This window comes from Loxodonta africana, unplaced genomic scaffold, assembly GCF_030014295.1.
Source record: "Loxodonta africana isolate mLoxAfr1 unplaced genomic scaffold, mLoxAfr1.hap2 scaffold_77, whole genome shotgun sequence".
In the NCBI taxonomy this organism is placed as follows: domain Eukaryota; kingdom Metazoa; phylum Chordata; class Mammalia; order Proboscidea; family Elephantidae; genus Loxodonta; species Loxodonta africana.
The window spans coordinates 849781-871938 of NW_026975506.1; the positions used below are offsets into that span (position 1 = coordinate 849781).

Here is a 22158-nt window from a genome sequence, read left to right on the forward strand (position 1 = left end):
AAAAAGATTGTGAAACAACAGTTTTTCAACCCTGAAAGATGGAAATATTAACCCAGAATTCTATGTATCATGTATCTATGTATCATTACCTTCAGGAGTAAAGCTCAAATAATGCCATTCTTAGGGGAAGGAAAACTGAGAGAATTCATCACCACCAGACTTCTAAGTGAAACACTACGGGAAGTACTTCAGGTGGTAGACTTGGAATTTCAGTTGTTATTTAAGGAAAGCAGAAAACGTGGAAACTATGTGGTTAATATACTACGTCAACACTGTAGTTACTGCACAACATGGCGCTGGACAAGCCTCTTTGGAAAGTTTTTCCAGTCTCTTGGAAATGCTTGGAAATACATCCTGGCAAATCATTAGTAGAGAATGGAATTAATTTTGACAATACCTGAGAGATGTCTGTAGTCAAGTCTCGTCAATAAACTGGAAAATAAATTTACTGACTGAAACTAAGGTGTGGTAACAAAACATGAGCCTCAGTTCCCGTGTGGCCATGAGCTGGCTCTGAAGGCCAGCCTTCCCCAGAGAGGCACTTCAAGCACATTGGGGGCAACGGCTTCCTGTTGTTATTGCTAGGTGCCATCGAGTGGGTTTCTGAGTCATTGTGGCCCAGTGTAAAAGGAGAACTGCCCCGATAGGGTTTCCTGGTTTGTAATCTTAATGGAAGCAGTTCGCCAGGTCTTTACTCCTTAGAGCCTTTTGGTGGGTTCAAAAAACTAACCTTCAGTTAACAGCCGAGTGCTCAAACTTGGCACCACCTGGGCTCCTTGGAGCAATGGCAGCACCACAGAATTTGGCAGAAACCTTCCCATAGGCCTTCTCTGAGAGGTAACCCCTTGCTTAAGGACCAAGTTTAGGTTTTATATATACTCATTCTACATAAAGTCTAGATAAGAATTACAGTGCTTCCTTGAGCGGACAATATTGTATATGCCCTCCATAAACAAAATGTGTCAAGGGCAAAGTTTAATATTAAATCAAGGCATTTCCCGTCAGTCCTTACCTGAGAGGGTCTTCGTGAGAATTTCCTGAGACTCTTGGAAAAGGACTTAGTAGACACTGCTTTCTTTTTACCTCTTCGCTCCTGAACAGAAACCGCTGCTAAGAGGTCATGCGTAAAGCTCCAAACGCCTCTTCTTATCCTGAATGTAAGCCGTGTAATAAGACCAGGAACTAGGCATTCAGCTGGGTGAAGAAACCCAGGAGTACTTCCTGTCTTCAACACCTTCCAGTTCCAGTGAAATCCTGTTACGAGTCACTAGATCAGTCCAGGAGCTGGAAGACTGAAATTCCTGGTCCTCTGACAAGTGGGAAGGGCAGGGTGGGGTTAGGCAGAGCCTCCTTGACCATCACTTGCCCCAAGAGGCTCTGGAGGCTGCTTCATGTTCTAAGTCAAAGGCCCTTCCAGCCCAGGCACATAAGAGCAGGGGAAGACTTTGTCCATTGAAAGAAAAGATGGGCACAAGAGTGGCAGCTTTTAGGGCACTCAGCATTGGTCAGCTTTGCGACTTCAGGACATCCTGGCCCATGGTCGCCTTCACACCTGGGCCTTTATAGCCTCTTCACCTCTCCGTCCTTCCCAGTTTTCTCCCAGCACCATGGGCTGTGGCTTCTGCTAGTTTTAATGATTTCAATGTTTCAGTATTCCAGTAGCTCCTCACCCTACTCAGGGGAGGCAGTTTTGCAGACTGCAGAACACAAATCCACAGTGCTGTTTACGTGTCCTTCAGCAGAAACACTTCCGAGGGTACAAGTTGGCCTCAGAGATTCTGAGACCCAGGCAGAGAGAAGCCCAGGGGGAGGGTCACTGGCTTCAGGAAGTGTCAGCACTCTCAGGGTCATGTCCCTGGGGTCATGCCCAACTGCAGGAAAAATGAAGTGGGCTCTGAGGCTCTGTGTGTTGACCGTCCAGTACACTGGCCCTGGAAGCCTTGGAAGGATTCTGTCTTAGTCTAACCCAGCACTGGGGAAATCCTCACAGGGTAACAGCAGTGATATGCCTGGGGATCTTTATTCTAAAAGTCTCAAAGCAGTTGATACAGTCTTGTGAGGTGGGAGATGAGAAAGCTTGGGACCACCAAGAGAGGATGGCAAAAGAAGGAAGCCTTTATCACTCCCTCTGTTCAAGTTTTTTTTTTTAATTCCAACTGGGGCTCCAAACAGGTCTTTGTTGTTAAAGTTGTATTTCTCTGTGTTAATTTATGATCCTTAACTCAAATCTAGAGTTTCGAGCTCATTTTGATAATTCCTCTTTAGTCTGTGGAGACAGGAGTCTGCCTTCAGCCAGTGGTGAGAGTGGAAGAAATAAAGTCCCTAGTCCAGACTGGGGCAGGCTCTGCTGCTCCACAAACTAGGGGTGCGGTCCCTGAAGAGCCCTTCTGAGGACAGCACAGGAGGGGCGTCCCGCCTGGAGAAAGGGCAGAGGGGGGTGGGGGATTGTTTGTGTGAGCAGTGTGGCCTCTGTGGCTTTGCCTTCTCCTGGAAGTGCAACCTGGGGCCCTTCACGTGCGGAGCCAGAGTCCTAGGGTGACCACAACTCTCCCACCCTTTCTGGGTCACCCTCTGGACCCAAGTCCCCATACGCCTCCTCTGCCCTCCTATCCCAGCATAAGCACTGTGACTGGGCTCAGGGGTGTACCCTGGGACTTGACCTCGGTAGACTCAGGCTTCCCCTAGTTCTGGTGGGACCTGTGAGCCTAGCGGGTCTGAGTTCAGGGAAAGCCTGGCGAAAGGTCCTGCAGCCAGCTCCTTCCCGATGCACGTGAGATTGTGGTGGGGCAGCCTCCGACCTGGCACCTCCCCTGGGCGCCCCTCTCCACACAGCCCTGCCCAGTTCTCTCCCCCGCCCCCGCAACCACCCAACCACATCCTCCTGCCTCTTAGTTCTAGAGGAGTGCTCTTTGGATGCCCATTTGCAACTGGCACCCCATGGCCCTGCACGGAGTCAATCCAGCTAATGACCTCAACCTGAAGTGCACAACTTTGAAACTGCTAGATAGGTGGGAAATGAACAAAAAAAAAAAAAAAAGAGGAGAAACACTTAACAAGAAAAACAGTTACAAAAAAAGTTATATGGGACTGTATTCTCACATCATGGACTCAAAGAGGCTGGGTTGTATTTTTGTTTGCAAACAAGTCTTAGATAAGGGAATTGGTACCAGGAATAGATGTAGAGTTTGACTTTGGAAAAATGAGGGAAAATCTGGGATTGATTAATTGACGTGGATGAGACTGAAAATAGTGATAACAACATAACATTTAAAGAGGAAATCCTAGCAGCCTAGAACATGCAGTGGAAATTTTTCTAAGTAGCACCAGAAAAGACCTTTAATCACTACACAAAATGGGTCAGTAGTTCAAGATCTCCCTAAGAAAACAGGAGGCCGAGACCACTTTCATTCAGGTTGCAGCAAACAGGCAAGAAACAGAGCATTTTAATCTTGTGCAAAGTCAGAGAAGAAGAGAAAAAGATGAGATGCTCCTCTACTTCATCCCTAAGGCTAGTTTAATATTGACACCAAATTAGACAGGGATCGTAGAAGAAGAGTTATCGGGCAAGCACACTAAGTAACTGAGATGCAAAAACCTACATAAAATACTGGCAAAGGAAATCCAGCAAAGTATAAACCAGGTAATACGCCATCATCAAGGGGGTTTATCGTCAGCATGCAAGCTTGAGTGAACATTAAAGATTTAATAATTTAATTCACCATAAGCATAGATGGAAGAAGAAAAGACATGCTCACCTCAAGAGATGGGGACAAAGCAGTTGATAAAATCCAATCACACTGAGAGATAAGGACGCTGAGCAATCATGGACCAGAAAAGGAGTTCCTTAAGTTGGAAAAACACAACTGGCATGATAGTTCATGGTGAAATGTGGGACATTCTCTTTAAAATTAATTAGCATTAAAATAAGGATGCTTTCCCAATTTGAAGACTGGCGTCTGGCGTCTTAAACATTAGAAAGCAGCCATCTAAGGTTCATCCATTGGTCTCAACCCACCTGGATCAAAGGAGAATGAAGAACACCAAGGACACGAGGTGATTACGAGCCCAAGAGACAGAAAGGGCCATGTGAATCAGTTACTACATCATCCTGAGACCAGAAGAACTAGATGGTGCCCGGCTACAACCAATGACTGCCCTGACAGGGAACACAACAGAGAAACCCTGAGGGAGCAGGAGAACAGTGGGATGCAGACCCCAAATTCTCATAAGATCATACTTAATGGTCTTACTGAGACTGGAAGGATCCCAGTGGTCATGACCCCCAGACCTTCCGTTGCCCCAGGACAGGAACCATTCTCGAAGCCAACTCTTCAGACATGGATTGGACTGGACAATGGGTTGGAGAGGGATGCTGGTGAGGAGTGAGCTTCTTGAATCAGGTGGACACTTGAGACTATGTTGGCATCTCCTGCCTGGAAGGGAGATGAGAGGGTGGAGGGGGTTTAGAAGCTGGCGAAAAGGACACGAAAAGAGAGAGTGGAGGGAGAGAGCAGGCTGTCTCATTAGGGGGAGAGTAATTGGGAGTGTGTAGCAAGGTGCATACGCGTTTTTGTGTGAGAGACTGACTTTATTTGAAAACTTTCACTTAAAGCACACAAAAAAATTCTTTAAAAAAATAAGGATGCTTTCTATCATTATTTATATTAAATATTTAACACTGGAGGCCCAAGCTAGAACAAAGCGACAACAAAAAGAAGGAAAAGCTGCAACTGCTATTACTCATAGATTACAGAAATGCCTCCACAGAAAAATTAACAAACCATTGAAATTAATGCTAGTCACTCATAAATATAAACTAAATAATAAACTGAATTTCTATGCATCAGCATCAAGCCAACTCTGTTGTAGGTCTTAGTGAAAGCAGAGGACACTGATAAGGAAATAGCAGGATTCAGGTGGGCTAGACAAGGAGGGGAGAACACTATTTTACACCAGGCTTCATGGATAACCATGGGTATGTGTTAGTCATCTAGGGCTGCCATAAGAAAAAAATAACACAATTGGGTGGCTTTAAAGAACAGATATTTATTTTCTCACAGTTCGGGAGGCTAGAAGTAGGAATTCAGGGCATGGCTCATGTCTACTTCAGCTTCTAGCAGCTTCCAGCCACCCTTTGCGTTCCTGGCCTTGTAGATTATCTTCCCCTTTGTCTGTCTCCCTCTTCCCCTGTTTGTGTCTGTGTCTATTCTGTTCTTTTTGTAACTCAGAAGGGATTAGGTTTAGGACCCACCCTACACTGGTATGGCCTCATTAAAATAATTTTAAAAATCCCCTATTTCCAAATCAGGTCACATTTATAGGTACAGTAGTTAGGATTTCAACGTACCTTTGGGGTTACACAATTCAGTCCATATAGTACCCTCACCAGATATTCTAGGCTGAGAGTACAAATATGAGCAGCTGAGAGTTCTATTTTTTGTCTATATTAGTTGGCTATCACTTGTCTGAGTCCACCCATATAAACTTTGGAGCAACTTATTATGAAGGACCAGGCCAACCTTTATTAGCCATGTCCATTATGTGGGAAAACGCACACATTCCCATCACTGAAGCCCTGAGAAATTCATCGATAAGGGTGGAATGGGGTTGGGACCAAGAATTGTTTCATGGCGTTGATAACATGGCATAGCTGTTAGACATCTACGTGGAGATGTCAGGTAATAATACTGACAGCTAACACTTACTGGTGCCAGGACTCTTGTGAGGGTTTCTCCTTTCTTAAGATACTTGCTCTGCATGATACCCATGTGAGGAATGTATCATTATAAGGCACATTTTACAGATGAAGAACTCGGTACAGAGAGCTACGCTGACATTTGAATAAAAGTCATGAACCAGGAGGAGTTGAAATGGATGGAGGTGTAAACATCACATCCTCAGCTACAGACAGCCACCGACTCCCTGAGACATCCTAGAGAGAGGGTGTCTATATAGAGAGAGAGGACTAAGCACTGAGCCTGAGGGCACTGTGACATCTAGAAGCCGGACAGATGAACGGCAGCCAACAAAGCTCTCTGAAGTCCAGTGTGGTTCCTGGAGCATGGTCTGTCCTTTCTCTGGACTGCATTTTACCAGTCCCCCTCCCACCCGCACTGGGTGTCCCCTTCACAATGGCAGGGACAATGTGTACCTTTCACCACTGCGTCCACATGATGTAGACTATTCCTGGCACATGGAATCTTTCTAAATATTGATTGAATGAAAAAATGAAAATGATGAATGAAATCATAGTTTGCTACCCCCACGTGTCTGACAGTTTGTCATATTGTGGGGGCTTGTGTGTTGCTGTGATGCTGGAAGCTATGCCACTGGTATTCAGATACCAGCAGGGTAACCCATGGAGGACAGGTTTCAGCTGAGCTTCCAGACAAGAGAGCCTAGGAAGAAGGACCCGGAAATCTACTTCTGGAAAGCATTAGCCAGTGAAAACCTTATGAACAGCAACGGAACACTGTCTGATATATGGCCGGAAGATGACCCCCCCAGGTTGGAAGGCACTCAAAACATGACTGGGGAAGAGCTGCCTCTTCAAAGTAGAGTCAACCTTAATGACATGGATGGAGTAAAGCTTTCAGGACCTTCATCTGCTGATATGGCACTTCTCAAAATGAGAAGAAACAGCTGCAAACATCCATTAATAATTGGAACCTGGAATGTACGAATTATGAATCTTGGAAAATTGGAAATCATCAAAAATGAAATGGAATGCACAAACATCAATATCCTAGGCATTCGTGAGCTGAAATGGGCTGGTACTGGCCATTTTGAATCAGACAATCATATAGTCTTCTACGCTGGGAATGACAACTCGAGGAGGAATGATGTTGCATTCATCGTCAAAAAGAACATTTCAAGATCTATCGTGAAATACAACGCTGTCAATGATAGGATAATATCCACACTCCTACAAGAAAGACCAGTTAACACAACTATTATTCAAATTTACACACCAACCACCAGGGCCAAAGATGAAGAAATAGGAGATTTTTTTCAGCTGCTGCAGTCCGAAATTGATCGAACATGCTATCAAGATGCATTGATAATTACTGGCTATTGGAATGCAAAAGCTGGAAATAAAGAAGGATCAGTAGTTGGAAAATACGGCCTTGGTGATAGAAACAATGCCGGAGATCAAATGATAGAATTTTGCAAGACCAACGACTTCTTCATTGCAAATACCTTCTTTCACCAGCATAAACGGTGACTATACACATGGACCTCGCCAGATGGAACACACAGAAATCAAATTGACTACATCTGTGGAAAGAGACGGTGGAAAAGCTCAATATCATCAGTCACAAAACGGCCAGGGGCTGACTGTGGAACAGACCATCAATTGCTCATATTCAAGTTCAAGCTGAAATTGAGGAAAATCAGAGCAAGTCCATGAGAGCAAAAATATCCCACCTGAATTTAGAGACCATCTCAAGAATAAATTTGACACATTGAACACTAGTGACCGAAGACAAGACAAGTTTTTGAATGACATCAAGGACATCATCCATGAAGAAAGCAAGAGGTCACTGAAAAGATAGGAAAGAAAGAAAAGACCAAGATGGGTGTCAGAGGAGACTCTGAAACTTGCTCTCGAACCTCGAGCAGCTAAAGCAAAAGGAAGAATTGATGAAATAAAAGAACTGAAGATTTCAAAGAGCCTCTCAAGAAGACAAAGTAAAGTATTATAATGACATGTGCAAAGAGCTGGAGATGGAAAACCAAAGGGGAAGAACATGCTCGGTGTTTCTCAAGCTAAAAGAACTGAAGAAAAAATTCAAGCCTCGAGTTGCGAAAGTGAAGGATTCCATGGGGAAAATATTAAACGACGCAGGAAGCATCAAAAGAAGATGGAAGGAATACACAGAATTATTATACCAAAAAGAATTGGTCACTATTCAACCATTTCAAGAGGTGGCCTATGATCAGGACACAAGGCTCCAGGAATTGATGGAATATCAATAGAGATGTTTCAGCAAACAGATGTAGCACTGGAGATGCTCACTCGTCTATGCCAGGAAATATGGAAGACAGCGTCCTGGCCAACTGACTGGAAAAAAAAAAAAAAGAAATATATATATATATATATATTTTTTGGAAGAGATCCATATTTATGCCTATTCCCAAGAAAGGTGACCCAAACGAATGTGGAAATTACAGAACCATATGATTAATATCACACACAAGCAAAATTTTGCTGTAGATCTTTCAAAAACGGCTGCAGCAGTATATCGACAGGGTACTGCCAGAAATTCAGGCCAGTTTCAGAAGAGGACGTGGAACCAGGGATATCCTTGCTGATGTTGGATGGATCCTGGCTGAAAGCAGAGACTACCAGAAGGATGTTTACCTGTGTTTTATTGACTATGCAAAGGCATTCAACTGTGTGGATCATAACAAACTATGGATAACACTGGGAAGAATGGGAATTCCAGAATACTTAATTGTGCTCATGAGGAACCTTTACATAGATTAAGAGGCAGTTGTTCAGACAGAACAAGGGGATACTGATTGGTTTAAAGTCAGGAAAGGTGTGTGTCAGGGTTGTATTCTTTCACCGTACCTACTTAATCTGTATGCTGAACAAATAATACGAGAATCTGGACTATATGAAGAAGAACGGGGCATCAGGATTGAAGGAAGACTCATTAACAACCTTCATTATGCAGATGACACAACCCTGCTTGCTGAAAGTGAAGAGGACTTGAAGCACTTTTAATGAAGATCAAAGACCACAGCCTCCAGTATGGATTACACCTCAACATAAAGAAAACAAAAATCCTCACAACTGGACCAATGTGCAACAAAAGGAGAAATGGAGAAAAGATTGAAGTTGTCAAGGATTTCATTTTACTTGGATCCACAATCAACAGCCATGGAAGCAGCAGTCAAGAAATCAAAAGACACATTGCATTGGGCAAATCTGCTGCAAAGGACCTCTTCAAAGTGTTGAAGAGCAAAGATGTCACCCTGAAGACTAAGGTGTGCCTGACGCAAGCCATGCTATTTTCAATCACATCATATACATGTGAAAGCTGGAAAATGAATAAGGAAGACCGAAGAAGAGTTGACGCCTTTGAATTGTGGTGTTGGTGAAGAATATTGAATATACCATGGACTGCCAAAAGAACGAACAAATCTGTTTGGGAAAAAGTGCAGCCAGAATGCTCCTTAGAGGCAAGGATGGCGAGACTGCGTCTTATATACTTTGGATATGTTGTCAGGAGGGATCAGTCCCTGGAGAAGGACGTCATGCTTGGCAGAGTACAGGGTCAGCGGAAAAGAGGGTGACCCTCAATGAGGGGGATTGACACAGTGGCTGCAACAATGAGCTCAAGCATAACAATGATTGTAAGGATGGCGCAGGACCAGGCAGTGTTCCGTTCTGTTGTGCATAGGGTCCCTATGAGTCAGAACCGACCCGACGGCACCTAACAACAACAACGACAATCTTTGAATACTTTAAGGGCCTTCGTGTGTAAGAGGGAGAAAATATGATCTGAGTTGATCCTGAGACTATCTCCTAGTGTTAAAGAATGCTGAATAACAAATAAAAAAAAAGGTTCAATAGCAAAGATTTTTGTTAAAAGATTTAAGTATAGGTTGAAGATTACTAGAAACATGCACATTTAATATTTCAACTATACTCAAATTGCTAAAATTATATACTCCTTGCACACAGCAGAATATAATAAAACAATTTGATGTTGTCTGTAAAATAAACAAAACTTTATCATGGAAATATAATATTGAGTGAAAGGAGCAGGATATAATATTTAAGCGAATATACATAAATGTGTGCGACACACATATAAAACCCATCGCCGTGGAGTCTATTCTTACTCATGGTGTTCCCATGTGTGTTGGGGTAGTCTCCAAATTTTCAATGACTAGAATATACTTCTACAAGCAGGACAAAATTAAACGAATATATTTAAACAATAAATGAACAGAAGTGAAAGAATTAAACCTGCGGAGAGGCTGCCCAGGAACCCAAGACTACAATAACATTGGTATGGAAAGCAGAATGATAGTGTCGGGAAATCTGGTGGTCACATGCTTCCAGCTCAAAAGAGAAGAGCAAATAAACCAGGGGAGAAGACAGTGAGCCAGAAGAGTGGGAGAAATCAAGTATTTATCGAGTGCCAACCAAGGCTGAGCCTCTGCTGACGGCATGTAGTCCCTCATTTAAACCTTAGAAGGATGTAATGGGTGGGATAGACCTTGTTATCCACTTTCATCATGCAAACATTTTATAAATTTGAACAGTAGCATGTTATAAAAACAAATTAGAAAATAGAGAAAAGTATAATAAAAGAATACGCCTCATCCGTTGAGTACTATTATGTTGCCCCAGCAGCTGCTCATCGTTGTTGTTGTAAACATACCACACAACCTTTGGTGACTGAACAACTGACAGTAATTACCATTAATTGGCTGTGCAACCCTGCCCTTAATCAATGTGACTTTCCTACCACTGTTAACCAGAACTCAGTCTCCATATGCAGGAACACCACTTTGTTTCCTCCCTCCTGCCCCTGGTAACCCCTAATAAACTTTTATGTCTACACCATTTGCTTGTTTTTGTAAAAGACGGGTGTTTGCATCTGAAAGTTCACGACAAGCCACAAGGGTGAATTCATGTGGTAGCAGAAGTTATTTGCAATACATATATCCTAATACTGACTTGGTTCTGGAATACATAAAGAACAATCCAAAAAGGAAAAAGGAAGCGGACAGTTCAATAGAAAAATGAGCGAATACTTGTACACTGTATAAAAGATTTCTATATGGCCAAGAAACATATGAAAAGTGACAAAACTTCACTGGTTATCAGAGAAATTCTAATAAAAAGCCATAATGTGATACTATCCCCTACACGCCAGAATGGCTAAAATGGAAAGGATGGAAAATACCAACTATTGGGTATAACGTGGAGTAACTGGAGCTCTAATCTACCGCTACTGGAAGTGTAATTTGATACAACCAGTTTAAAAATGTTTTGTCTGTATTTACAAGAGCTGTGAACATACATATATCCTAGGACCCAGCAATGCTACTTCTAGATACATACCCAGTAGAAATGGGTACATATCTTCACCAAAACACATACACTTCTCAGCATCTGCTAAGGAATGAACACCTTCCTTAGGAATGTCTAACTTTTAAAGCATTATTCTCTGTCTGTTCTAAGGTGATGTCCATATATGATGATAAGTTTACACAGAAAAGTCTAGAGCTTTATGTGAAATTCCACAGCAAATCTCTAGAGGCTCCTGTTCTCATAGCTTCTGTCGCCTCTGCAGCCCCTGCTTCTGTCTGTCCGTCTGCTGGGCTGCACCACACGGAACCAGTTACGAAATTCAAGCCCATCTTACACTCGACAAGGTCCTACTCACACAAAATTTGTATTAGCTTAAAAGAAAAGGTGTGTAGATAAGATACACAAGGGATTTAATTGCAGAAAACAAACCTTAAAATGAAATGGCTGGGAATGGTGGCCTCCCTTTGTAAAAAGGCGTCTCTGTACGGACTACGGGAAAATGCAGTTAAGATATGGGTCATGGGAAAAGGAGCGTTTGTAGCAATTTGGTAATCACTCAGACCACCTGTAAAAATGTTTTCATCCTTTTTCTCATACCTTACACAAAACAACCTTACACAAAACAAAATTCCAGATGGATCGAATATTTAAAATTAAAATATTCAACCATAAAAATTTTAGAAGTTTTTATTTTCTTTTTATTGATAAAAGAGAAAGACTTTTTAAAAATCCCAAAATATGAAGGCTAAAACTGTTAAGATCTATAGATCTTTGGCATATCAAAAAGTATATGAAGAGAGTAAAAATACAGGCAAAAAGCTGAAAAAAAGTTTGCAGGCTAAGGATTTGAATAGAGATTTCTCAAAAGCAGATACAGAAACTGTCAACAAGCACAGGAAAAGAAGCGTAACCTCATTAGTCATCAGGGAAATGCAAATCTAAACTAAAGTGCACTATTATTTCAAAACCACTAAGATGGCTAAACTCAACAGGATGGACAAGTGTCGGCGACCATGTGGAGAAGCTGGAATACCGCTGGTGGAAATGTAAAATGATCCAATTGTTTTGGAAAACGGTTTGGCAATTCTGCAGAAAGTTAAACACAGAATTACCACCATACAACACTGCAATTGCACTCCTAGGTCTGTACCCGGAGAATCAAAAGCATGTTCACATACAACTTACACAGAGGATTCCTAGTAGTGTTATTCATAACAGCCAAAATGTGGAGAGAACCCAAATGTCATGACCTGATAGACAGGATGTGGTATATTCATAGACTGGAATATTACTCAGCCACAAAAAGGCACCAAGTACTGATACATGCCACAACACGGACGAACCTTGAGAACATTACGCTAAATGAAAGAAGCCAAACACAAATGACCGCATCGTGCATGATTCCATTTACATGAAATGTCCAGAACAAACCAACACAGACAGAAGTAGATTAGTGGTTGCTACGGCGTGGAGTAAAGGAGTAATGAGGATGACTGTTAATACGCCTTTATTAACAAGGGCCTTTATTTACGGGGCACTGAAAATATTCTGAAGCTAGACAGTGGTGACTGTTGTGCCAAGTCTGCCCATATACTAAAAGCCAAGGTATTGTGCATATTTTCAAAGGCAGTGTTACGGCAGGTGAATTGTATCTCAATAGAAATATTTGTGATTCCTAAAAGACTACCTTTCAATTAACATATAGAACCTATAAATCAGTAGGGAAAAAACAATCCAATTTTAAAATGTCTCCCTCCAAAGCAAAGGGAAGGGGGTACATTCCATCCGTACAGCTTATTTTTTTATCTCTTCATTATTCAAGTTCTATTCTCATCTTATGTAACTCTAAATTATACAAATAATTGTCTCCATTTTCCTTATCCCTGTTTTCACTATTTAACTAAATAAAGACAGCAACACAGTGTTTTTTATAAAAACCCATCCACATTCACTCAAATCATTTTTTAGCACTTCTTAGGCACCAGGTACCAGGATACTCGGACAAACACAACAGACAAGTTCCTGCCTGCATGGGCCTTCTATTTTTGTGAAGCAGGCAGATGATAAACCAGCCAACCAGCTCTTAATGTAACCTAACATTAAGGAGGGAAACGTAATTTTGGAGCTATCTCAAGCTGTTGTCTCTCTCACAAACATTTCTCCGAATCTAGTGAAAAGGAAACACCTCGAAGGAACTCTGTGGGGCCAATAAATGTGAAAAAGCCATTACATTTCAGTTTTGTTTCGTTGCTTTCACCTGCTACCCTGTCATTATTTTTTAATAACATGATTATGGAGCTGACATCAAACTCTCACCACTCGGCTGAAAGAAAAAGCCAAACCTGTAGCCATCTAGTCAATTCTGACTCAGAGACCCTATAGGACAGAGTAGAACTGCCCCATTGGGTTTCCAAGGAGCAGGTGGTGTTAGGACACAATTCCCTCTTACAAGAATCTGAAAGCTGTTCACTGTGGATGTGGGAGGGACTCAGTAACACTTGCAGAGATTTCCACATGGGTGGGGTGCTCTAGTGTGAGCATCGGGGGAATGGACCCCATGTGCACTTTGCAGCCTTCTGCAGATTATGACACAACAAACATTCACTCTTCATTGTCCTACATCTTGGAAGAGAACAGAGGGAATTGTTAGGCAGGACCCTTCGAAAATGCAGGGCAAGAAATTTTATTGCAACATTAAATGGAAAATAAAGTCTTCCTACATTTTTCCTCCTTCCCTACCTCATTTCAAGGAGATAGCTGGACTCACAGTGTTGAAGCCCTGAAACTTCAAGACTCTGAAGAGTCTGTGGTAAAAGCCTCAGCTCACTGAGGTGATCAGACTGAGTGAACTGGAGCCCAGGGGAAGAGTGACAGTCAGATAGTAGGGTCCTAGACATTGGGAAGGGGTAGGACCTCCTTCTTGATAGTGCCCTGGAGTAGGTTACAGAACCTCAAAGGCTGATGCAGGCACATAAGTAGACAAAACCTGTTATGCTGTTGACAGCCCCACCAAGGCTCTCATGCTCCAGCTGAGAATGGAAACAGCAGAACGAATGCTTCTAGAGAGATCACCCACATAGGCTGAGGCAATGGGTGTGTTGAAGGTCTTCTCCAAGCACTGGTCCTTCATTAGACCCTGGGAATTATTGCATATCTGGATGAGGGAGTACCCTAAAAGTAAGTGAGGTTAAAAACTCCCCTCAATTTTGTAAGCAAGTAGTTCTGAGCCTCAATTCATTTTATTTTTTAAAAAATCATGCTTTTTTTCATAATGATTTTCTGCAGACTCGCACATACAATTTGTATTACTCATTCATGCGTTAAGTCAACAAAGATTTCCTGTATAAACAGCTACATGTCAGACCCTAGGCCAGATGCTCTTGGTGATGAAATGACTTAGAGAAGTTGCCTCACTGCCTGGTAAGAGAAACGGCCAAGTTAACAGGTGTATCAGTCACCTATTGCTGTGTAACAAATGACTCCAATAGGTAGTGTCTTAAAAAAACAACCATTTACTAAGCTCACAATTTTTCAGGTTGTCACTCTGGGGTTCTTCTGATCTGGGCCAGCCACAGTGGCTCGCAGCAGGGCTTACTCATGTGTCTACAATTTGATTCCAGGTCACCTGCGAGCCAGTTTCATAAAATCAACTCAGGGAAACCGCTGGATCCTCTTTCCAATGGTCCCTCATCATTCGGCAGGCTGGCCTGGGGTCACTCCCACAGGTTCTCAGGATTTAAGAGCAACAAAAGGGCAAGACTCAATGTAAAATCTTTTCAATTCTCTCCTTGTATCATCTCTGCGACTATCTCAAAGGCTGAAGCAACCGTAAGGTCGGCCTTCAACAGGTAGAAGAAGACTCCTCCTGCTAATGAAAGGTGCTCCGGAGTCTCATAGAAGGCATGGGCACAGAGAGAGGAAGAATGTGTAGTAAATGCAATTGTGTTTTATGCTGTGGTAAAGGGTTTCCTGGGTACAATGGAGTACAGAGCAAGAAGTGGACTCATCTACCAGGAGAAGATTCAGGGAAGACTACCACCAGGAAGTGATACCTGAACCAAGTTGGGAATATGACTGAAGAATTAAGGGGTGAAAAAAGGCCAAGCATCCAGGAAGCCCCAGGTATTTTCCAGAGGCTTCAGTAAAAGGGGAGGGATGGCTTGATAAGAAAAGTCTGAGGAAACAGGCTGAAAACACTGGGGCATTTGTTACATTTGTGAAGAGGCACGGATTATCTTTTGTTCTATTGTTTCCCTACCATTCCTGCCTCTTCTGTCCTTTGGGGTCACACAACACAAGCCCCTACCATCCCCATGTTGAAACTTTTATTTTCCTTGGAGAAGTCTGCTCCTTCCTCATCACCACCCCAACCTTCTTAATTTCTTCCTCAAATGGTCTCCCCATTTGCTGGTTTCTCTTCTAAATGGCCTCCTAAACAAAAGCAGAGTCTGTCATGGGCTTTCCCCAAGTCAACTCCCAAACTTCCCATTCTGGCTGACCACAAAACTCCTGAGTCTTAGGGCTTTTTGGTGAAGTCATAAGCCTAATCTGTTCCAGTGGGGTCAGTTTTCTTCACCTTCACGCTTCACCAGGGAGAGTAGACCAGCAGACGGGAAGGGAGAGAACATTTCCTAGTCAGAGAGCAGAGCCTGTGTGAAGACTCAGAGGCTAAGGAGACCTAAGAGGGGCACAGAGTGGACATTTTATAACCAGAGCTGGAGAGACATGATTCCAACAGAGTCAAATGAGAGGACTGGGAGAAAGCAGCTACCCGTGATACTGTTATCATTCCCTGTGCTCTCTTTACCCACCAAGGGATAGTAACCCCTTACACGGCACGGAAAAGTTTCAATTCATTTTTAGTATCTAATCTCCTTCTTCCCACATTGGCACTAGCACTTCTCAAGCGCCTACCTGACAGTTTCATGTTTTTCTGGTTGCCGTGTTTAGCTTCAAACTGGGCCCATGGAACTCAGCACTGTCAGCAATGATGTCACACAGGATTACGGAAGCCTTGGTGCTAACTCAGATCTCAGCTGCTTTTTGAAAAGGGTGCCAACCTCAGGTCTTGTGGGAGAGAAACCGTAGCTACTGAATCAAGGAAATTCAGGAGCAAGCCAGAGTCCCCAGGTTATCAAAGCTTCATGCTGGGAGAAGGGATAAAGGTCCTTCAGAAGACCATTATGTTTGGACATCTTCACCCAAGCAGGATGAAACAGTGACACACGAGGAAAAGGCCTTTCTCTAAGACTCTAGATAAAGGTGAGGAAAAGTTGTCCCCGATTGATGAGTGCTACAGAACAAAAGGTCTGACGTCCACCAGAAAAGAGAGCCATGGTAGGACAAGATGAAGGATTTGGAACGAATGGATAAGGTCATAAGGAAGATTCTTCAGAGAAAGCGCTTTCTGTCATTTAGTAGATAATTAACCAAAGTTTATTTTGTCAATAAGAAATGTAGGAATAAATGAGCGATGAAACGAAACAATTCAACTGTAAGTTTGAGAGCTTTCCAGAATAGCTGCAGACAAGGCACTCTTTTGTTCTGGATCTGAACATGGTGGAAAGGAAGGAAGTCAGTGGGCAACTGGGGCAGAGAGTATAGGATGGTGGAAAGGGTGGGCAGCAAGAAGTGTACTTAATTATTATATTTTCTAATGAGATGGAATTAATATACCATGTGAAGAACTAAGGAAATTTCTCAGGAGGTTCTGGGAGTGGTAGGTTGACGAGCCCAGAACCCACATCATTGAGGGCAGAAGAAGGGCTGTAGACTCCTCCCTAGATCCAGAAACTCCCCTTCCCCCCCTGTGTCTCCTGCCCACCTCCCTCAAGAGCCTAACAACCCCTAACCACAAAGATGGCTACAGGATAGAATTTTTTATTTTCCTACTTTTCTTAACCTGAGCTTCATCTAGGATCAGTCATCTATCACTCTTTTCAGGCCAGTTTTGTTGCCCTTCCCACTACTATTACCTCTGCTGTCCTCCTCCACCCAGTGCTGCCCTCCACTGGCCCTGCTGCTTCCTGCTGCTTCCTGCTTTTCTGACTGGCCTCTAATACCCTTTGAGAGATCCCCCACCCCATCTTCTGTCTGTCACTGGAGCTTACACTCCCCTCCCAAACTCCTTCTCTTTCTTCCTTAACTCGCCAATCTTTCCCTCAAACTCAGAAAAATACTGACCCTTATGCTGACATATACAAGCCCCGCTCGCCCACACAGGAGGCATGGTTGTGATTCAGCTACTAAGGTTTGTGCCATCAGACTCTCAAATGTGGACATCTGTTTCTGCCTCACCCTGAAGGACATGGTAATGGGCTTCTGTTCAGAGAAAGGCAATTTTAATCTCCTGGTGTAGGCTAGGTAAGGGTACGAGAAGAAGTTTTAAATTACACAGAAAAGTACAAATTACGCTGTCTCCTTAAGTATAATTCCTTCTATGAAAATCCTTCCCTTAAAAGGAGGAAGAAAACAAGTTACAAAGAGGAGATCAATTCTCCTGTTTCAATGTTTACACTCTAAATTTACTAAAAAAAATAACTTTCATAGAAAACAGCTTTTAGAGAAACCATGTATTATCATGAAGGTGCACAGGATGAGGTAATTTCCATACTCCACAGGAGCAAATTCACTTCCATGCAACAAATGCAAAAAAAAAAAATTTTTTTTAATGTGGCGATCCTCTGTTTATATTATAAACTATCACTGGATAAACGTTTGGCTGCGAACTAAAAGGTTTGGCAGTTGGAATCCACGAGCTGCTCCTTGGAAACCCTATGGGGAGTTCTACTCTGTCCTACAGGGTTGCTATGAATTGGAATCTACTAAAAGAAAACTGGGAGTTTTTTTTTTTTAAATCAACGTATTATAATTTTTTGAAAAACGATAGACTTTTGCTATAAGGTAGCACCATCACTGAAATTTTCTGGAGGAGACTTTATTGCCCAGAGTAAATTCCCTAAAGTATGGTCGGTGCCTGGGGAAGAAGAAAGAAACCATGGGGACTGTGGAAGTGGAGGATGGTGGTGATGCAGAGGCCTCCAGGGATCCCTGAGACCAGAGACTTAGGTCACAGTTGAGACACCAGAGCCCAGACGGCTCATGTAAATTAACTCTCCACTATTGCAAGTCTCAACCCAAGAGGAAAGTGTCACTCAGGGTAGAACATGAGAACAAAAAGCCCAAGTTCCAACCCCAGGAAGATTCCCCAAGTATCAGCAAGGCCTTTTTCATCAGCTTCCACTAGGCAGAATTCTCACTCATCAAATTACTCCAGAGATCAATAGGTCAAGTATGGGTATCTACCCAAGTGTGTAAGGTCAAGGGGTTAGCCATGGTCTGGCAGACCAGACCAAAACATCTCACACCCCTGTTGGCAAAAGGCCCCTGGTCTTGAGGCTGAGTTTTTGAAGAAAGTGAGTGCCATCAGGTCTGCCCTCAGTCTAACCAACACTGAGTTCCTGGTCAGCATCCCGGAGTCCTGGCAACAAGAGCCAGGCACCTCCAGGAGCATCTGGAGGAGGAGACAGGGGCCGAACAGGCTACCACACCTACTGCTGATGCTACACATGTGGGAGACCTGGCTGCAGACTGTGTAGGCATGGCCTCAAGGTCAAAGGAGAAAGCACCTGAAGACGTGCTAGGACTCTTAGACTGAGAGAAGCAGGATGTCTGGACTGCAAAATATGCACCCTTCAGGGAAGAACTTCATTCAGGCTTCTTAAACCCACTTCACCTGGAAGATCCACTCTTTTAGCCTTGTGCCCCTTCCACGCCCCCTCTACTACATGGAGAGATCCAGCCCTAGAGCACCAGAGTGGAAGAAGCCCTAGGATATCTGTCCAAAGACATGAGGTCCACTCAAAAGCTCCCCCCGCCAAGGAGAGAAGAGGACAAGACTCACCTGCAGATGAGGTCTCAGGGCCCTGAGAATGAGCACAATGTTTGTAAGGAAAGAGAAATGGGATTTCAGTGGGACATGGAAGTCTGAGAAAGAGCCTCTGCAAAGATAGCTCTAAGGGAGGTGTGATTGTGAAGGTGGGCTGGTCACTGAGTTCTTTGTAGTACAAGGTACCAGACAGAAGCCAGACTCTGGAGGGAACCTGCCTGCCGGTGAGCAGCGGGCTTAAAACCCTAAACCAATGAGAATCGAATCCCTTCCCAGCAGCTTCTGCACAGATCAGTGATGTTTGCTTGGTCTTTCTCTTTTCTGTGGTCTAACCTGATCTGTTCTGAGATCAGAGAATTGGAATAGAAAAGCCTGACTGAGATGAAACGAGCAAAGAGAAGACAAGGCCTTCTAAATCTGGTGAAGACAGAACACAGATAACCAAAGGTGAGGATGGGAAGAAACAGATTGAGTTCCAAGTCCCATCCACAGTATCCCAGGGCCTGGGAATCCCTGGAAGTGCCAGAGGTGTGTACTCCCTGGGAGATGTGACCCCAAGTGTCAGAGGAAGCCCTATGGAGCAAGGAAGGGAGGGCAGGGTCTCTAGGATGGGCACTTCCATACAGGCTGCCCATGTGAATTTCTCAGAGTGACCGTGACAGATCCTGAGAGGGACAGTTTGAGGCAAAGGAAAGTAAGTTTTCTGAAGACGGGTGAATTCCACCTTCTCCTGACAATGAAACAGAAATCCCGTCCTGCTCAGAGGTACTGTGTAGGAGGGATTGTGAATTCCCATCCTGCACAGAGGTTGGCTGGGAAGTTCGACTGTCTAAAGACAATGTGGCCAAAGTCTTCTTTATCTTTCAAAGATATATCTTTAACTTCCTGCAAATTCAATCCTGGAAAAAAGCCTAGAATATACAAGCGTGGGTTTTTCAGGAGAGCAACAAGGGGAGAAGGTGATAGTGGCATATCAGAGAAGGAGAACAATAGTCTAATGGTCCCCGTGTTACTTAATGAATCACACACGGTGTCCAGCATTCTTCCTTACCTGTAGACATGTACATGCAGTAGATGTTTGAGCAGTGACTGAATTAATCCTCACAGAATTGTTTTTGGCCATTTCCAGGCATAGAAGCCAGAAGAAGTCATTAGTTACAAGAGCAAGCAATAATTCGCTGGTCTGAATTTTGTTCAGTTTCTGTGTTTGCCCTTCATAGATGGATAAAAGTCTCTGAATCTGGCATTGAAGACAGTGTTTTCTCTATTGTTATGGATTGAATAGTGTCCCCCAAAATGTTTGTCAACCTGGCCAGACCCTGATTCCCAGTATTGTGTGGTTGTCCTGCATTTTGTGATCTGATGTGATTACTTATGGGTTGTAAATTCTAACCTCTGTGATGTTAATGAGGCGGGATTAGAGGCAGTTAGGTTAATGAGGGAGGACACAATCTACAGGATTAGGGTGAGTCTTGAGTCAGTCTCTTTTGAGATACAAAGAGAAGAGTGAGCAGAAATGAGAGGGACCTCATACCACCAAGGAAGAAGTGCCTGGAGTGGAGCACGTCTTTTTGACCCAGCATCCACGCGCTGAGAATTTCCTAGGCCAGGGGAAGATAGATGACAAGGACCTTCCCCCAGAGCCACAAAGACAGAAAGCTTTCTCCTAGAGCTGGTGCCCTGACTTCAAACTTCTTGCTTCTTAAACTGTGAGAGAATAAGTTTCTGTTTGTTAAAGCCATCCACTTGTGGTATCTTTGCTATAGCCACACTAGATAACTAAAAAACACATTTATAAAATAGTCAAAAAAAAAAAGTTTCAAATACACACACATACACGTATGATGTTACTAAACTTTAAAAGGTTTTACATTCTTATAACACATTTAACAATAGAGATTTGTATACAGAAGTTATAATAAGAGCCATCCCCACATAGGTATATTGTACCTGCTCCCCCAAAGTGTCCAGTGTCCAAAGATACATATGTACCCTTTTACACACTGCTTTTTGCCAGGACACACGTAAGGACATTCATTTGTTTGTTTTTATGGAAATTAGGTCACACTCTACCCATGTTTTTCTCTGAATCACTCTTCACTTGACAATTTCTCATGGTTCCTCTAAATCAGCAGACATGGAAGAAGCACTCTTTTTGGTTCTTCTCATTTTTAACTCCCACCACTCTTCTGTCAGTTTGTTGTACTGTGGTGGCTTGCATGTTGCTGTGATGTTGGAAGCTATGCCACCGGTATTTCAAATACCACCAGGTTCACCCATGGTAGACAGCTTTGAGTGGAGCTCTGGTTTTAGACAGACTAGGAAAAAGGACCTAGTGATCTATTTCTAAAAAAAACTGGCCAGTGAAATCTTACGAATAGTACTGGAACACTGTCTGGCTGAATGACAGAGGATAACCCCTTAGGTTGGAAGGCACTCAAAATACGAGTGGGGAAGAGCTACCTCCTCAAAGTAGATCCCACTTTAATGACATTTGCTGATGGGGCACAACTCAAAATGAGAAGAAATTGACGCAAAAATCCATTAATACTCAGAGTGTGCAATGAAGGAATTATGAATCTGGGGAAATTGGAAGTCATCAAAAATGAAATGGAATGCATAAAAGGTCAATAATCCTAGGCATTAGTGAGCTGAAATAGCTTGGTTTTGGACATTTTAAACTAGACAATGGTATGTTCTACTATGCCAGGATTGAGATACTGTAGAGAACGGCATCATATTCATCGCTACAAAGAACATTTCAAGATCTGTTCTGAAGTACAACACTACGAGCAATAGGATAATATCCACAGGCCTACCGGGACGACCAGTTAATAAGACTATTATTCAAATTTACACACAAATCATGAATGTGAAAGATGAAGAAGTTGAAGGTTTTTACCAAGTTCTGCAGTTTGAAACTGATCAAACATGATGCATTGATCAATCAAGATGTACTGATAATTACGTAATTGGAATGCGAAGTTGAAAACAAAGCAGACAAATCAGCAGGTGGAAAATAAGGTATTGATGATAGAAATGACAATGAAGCTTACATGACAGAATTTGGCAAGACCAATGACTTATTCATTGCACATACCTTTCATGAGGAGCATAAACGGTGACTATACTCGTGAACCATTCCAGGCAGAATAGACAGGAATCAAATTTGTGGAAGGTGATGATGGAGAAGGTCAATATCATGAGTCAG

At 43.0% G+C, this 22158-nt stretch overlaps 1 long non-coding RNA gene across 1 annotated transcript in view; it reads right to left on the minus strand.

The window, feature by feature from the left end:
- The window catches only part of LOC135230108 (uncharacterized), a 40597-nt gene extending 39340 nt beyond the window's left edge, over window positions 1-1257 (minus strand). The window contains exon 1 of the long non-coding RNA XR_010320759.1: window positions 1013-1257. This is a non-coding gene — a long non-coding RNA (uncharacterized LOC135230108). The remainder of the gene's footprint in view (window positions 1-1012) is intronic.
- Window positions 1258-22158: the final 20901 nt, after the last annotated feature.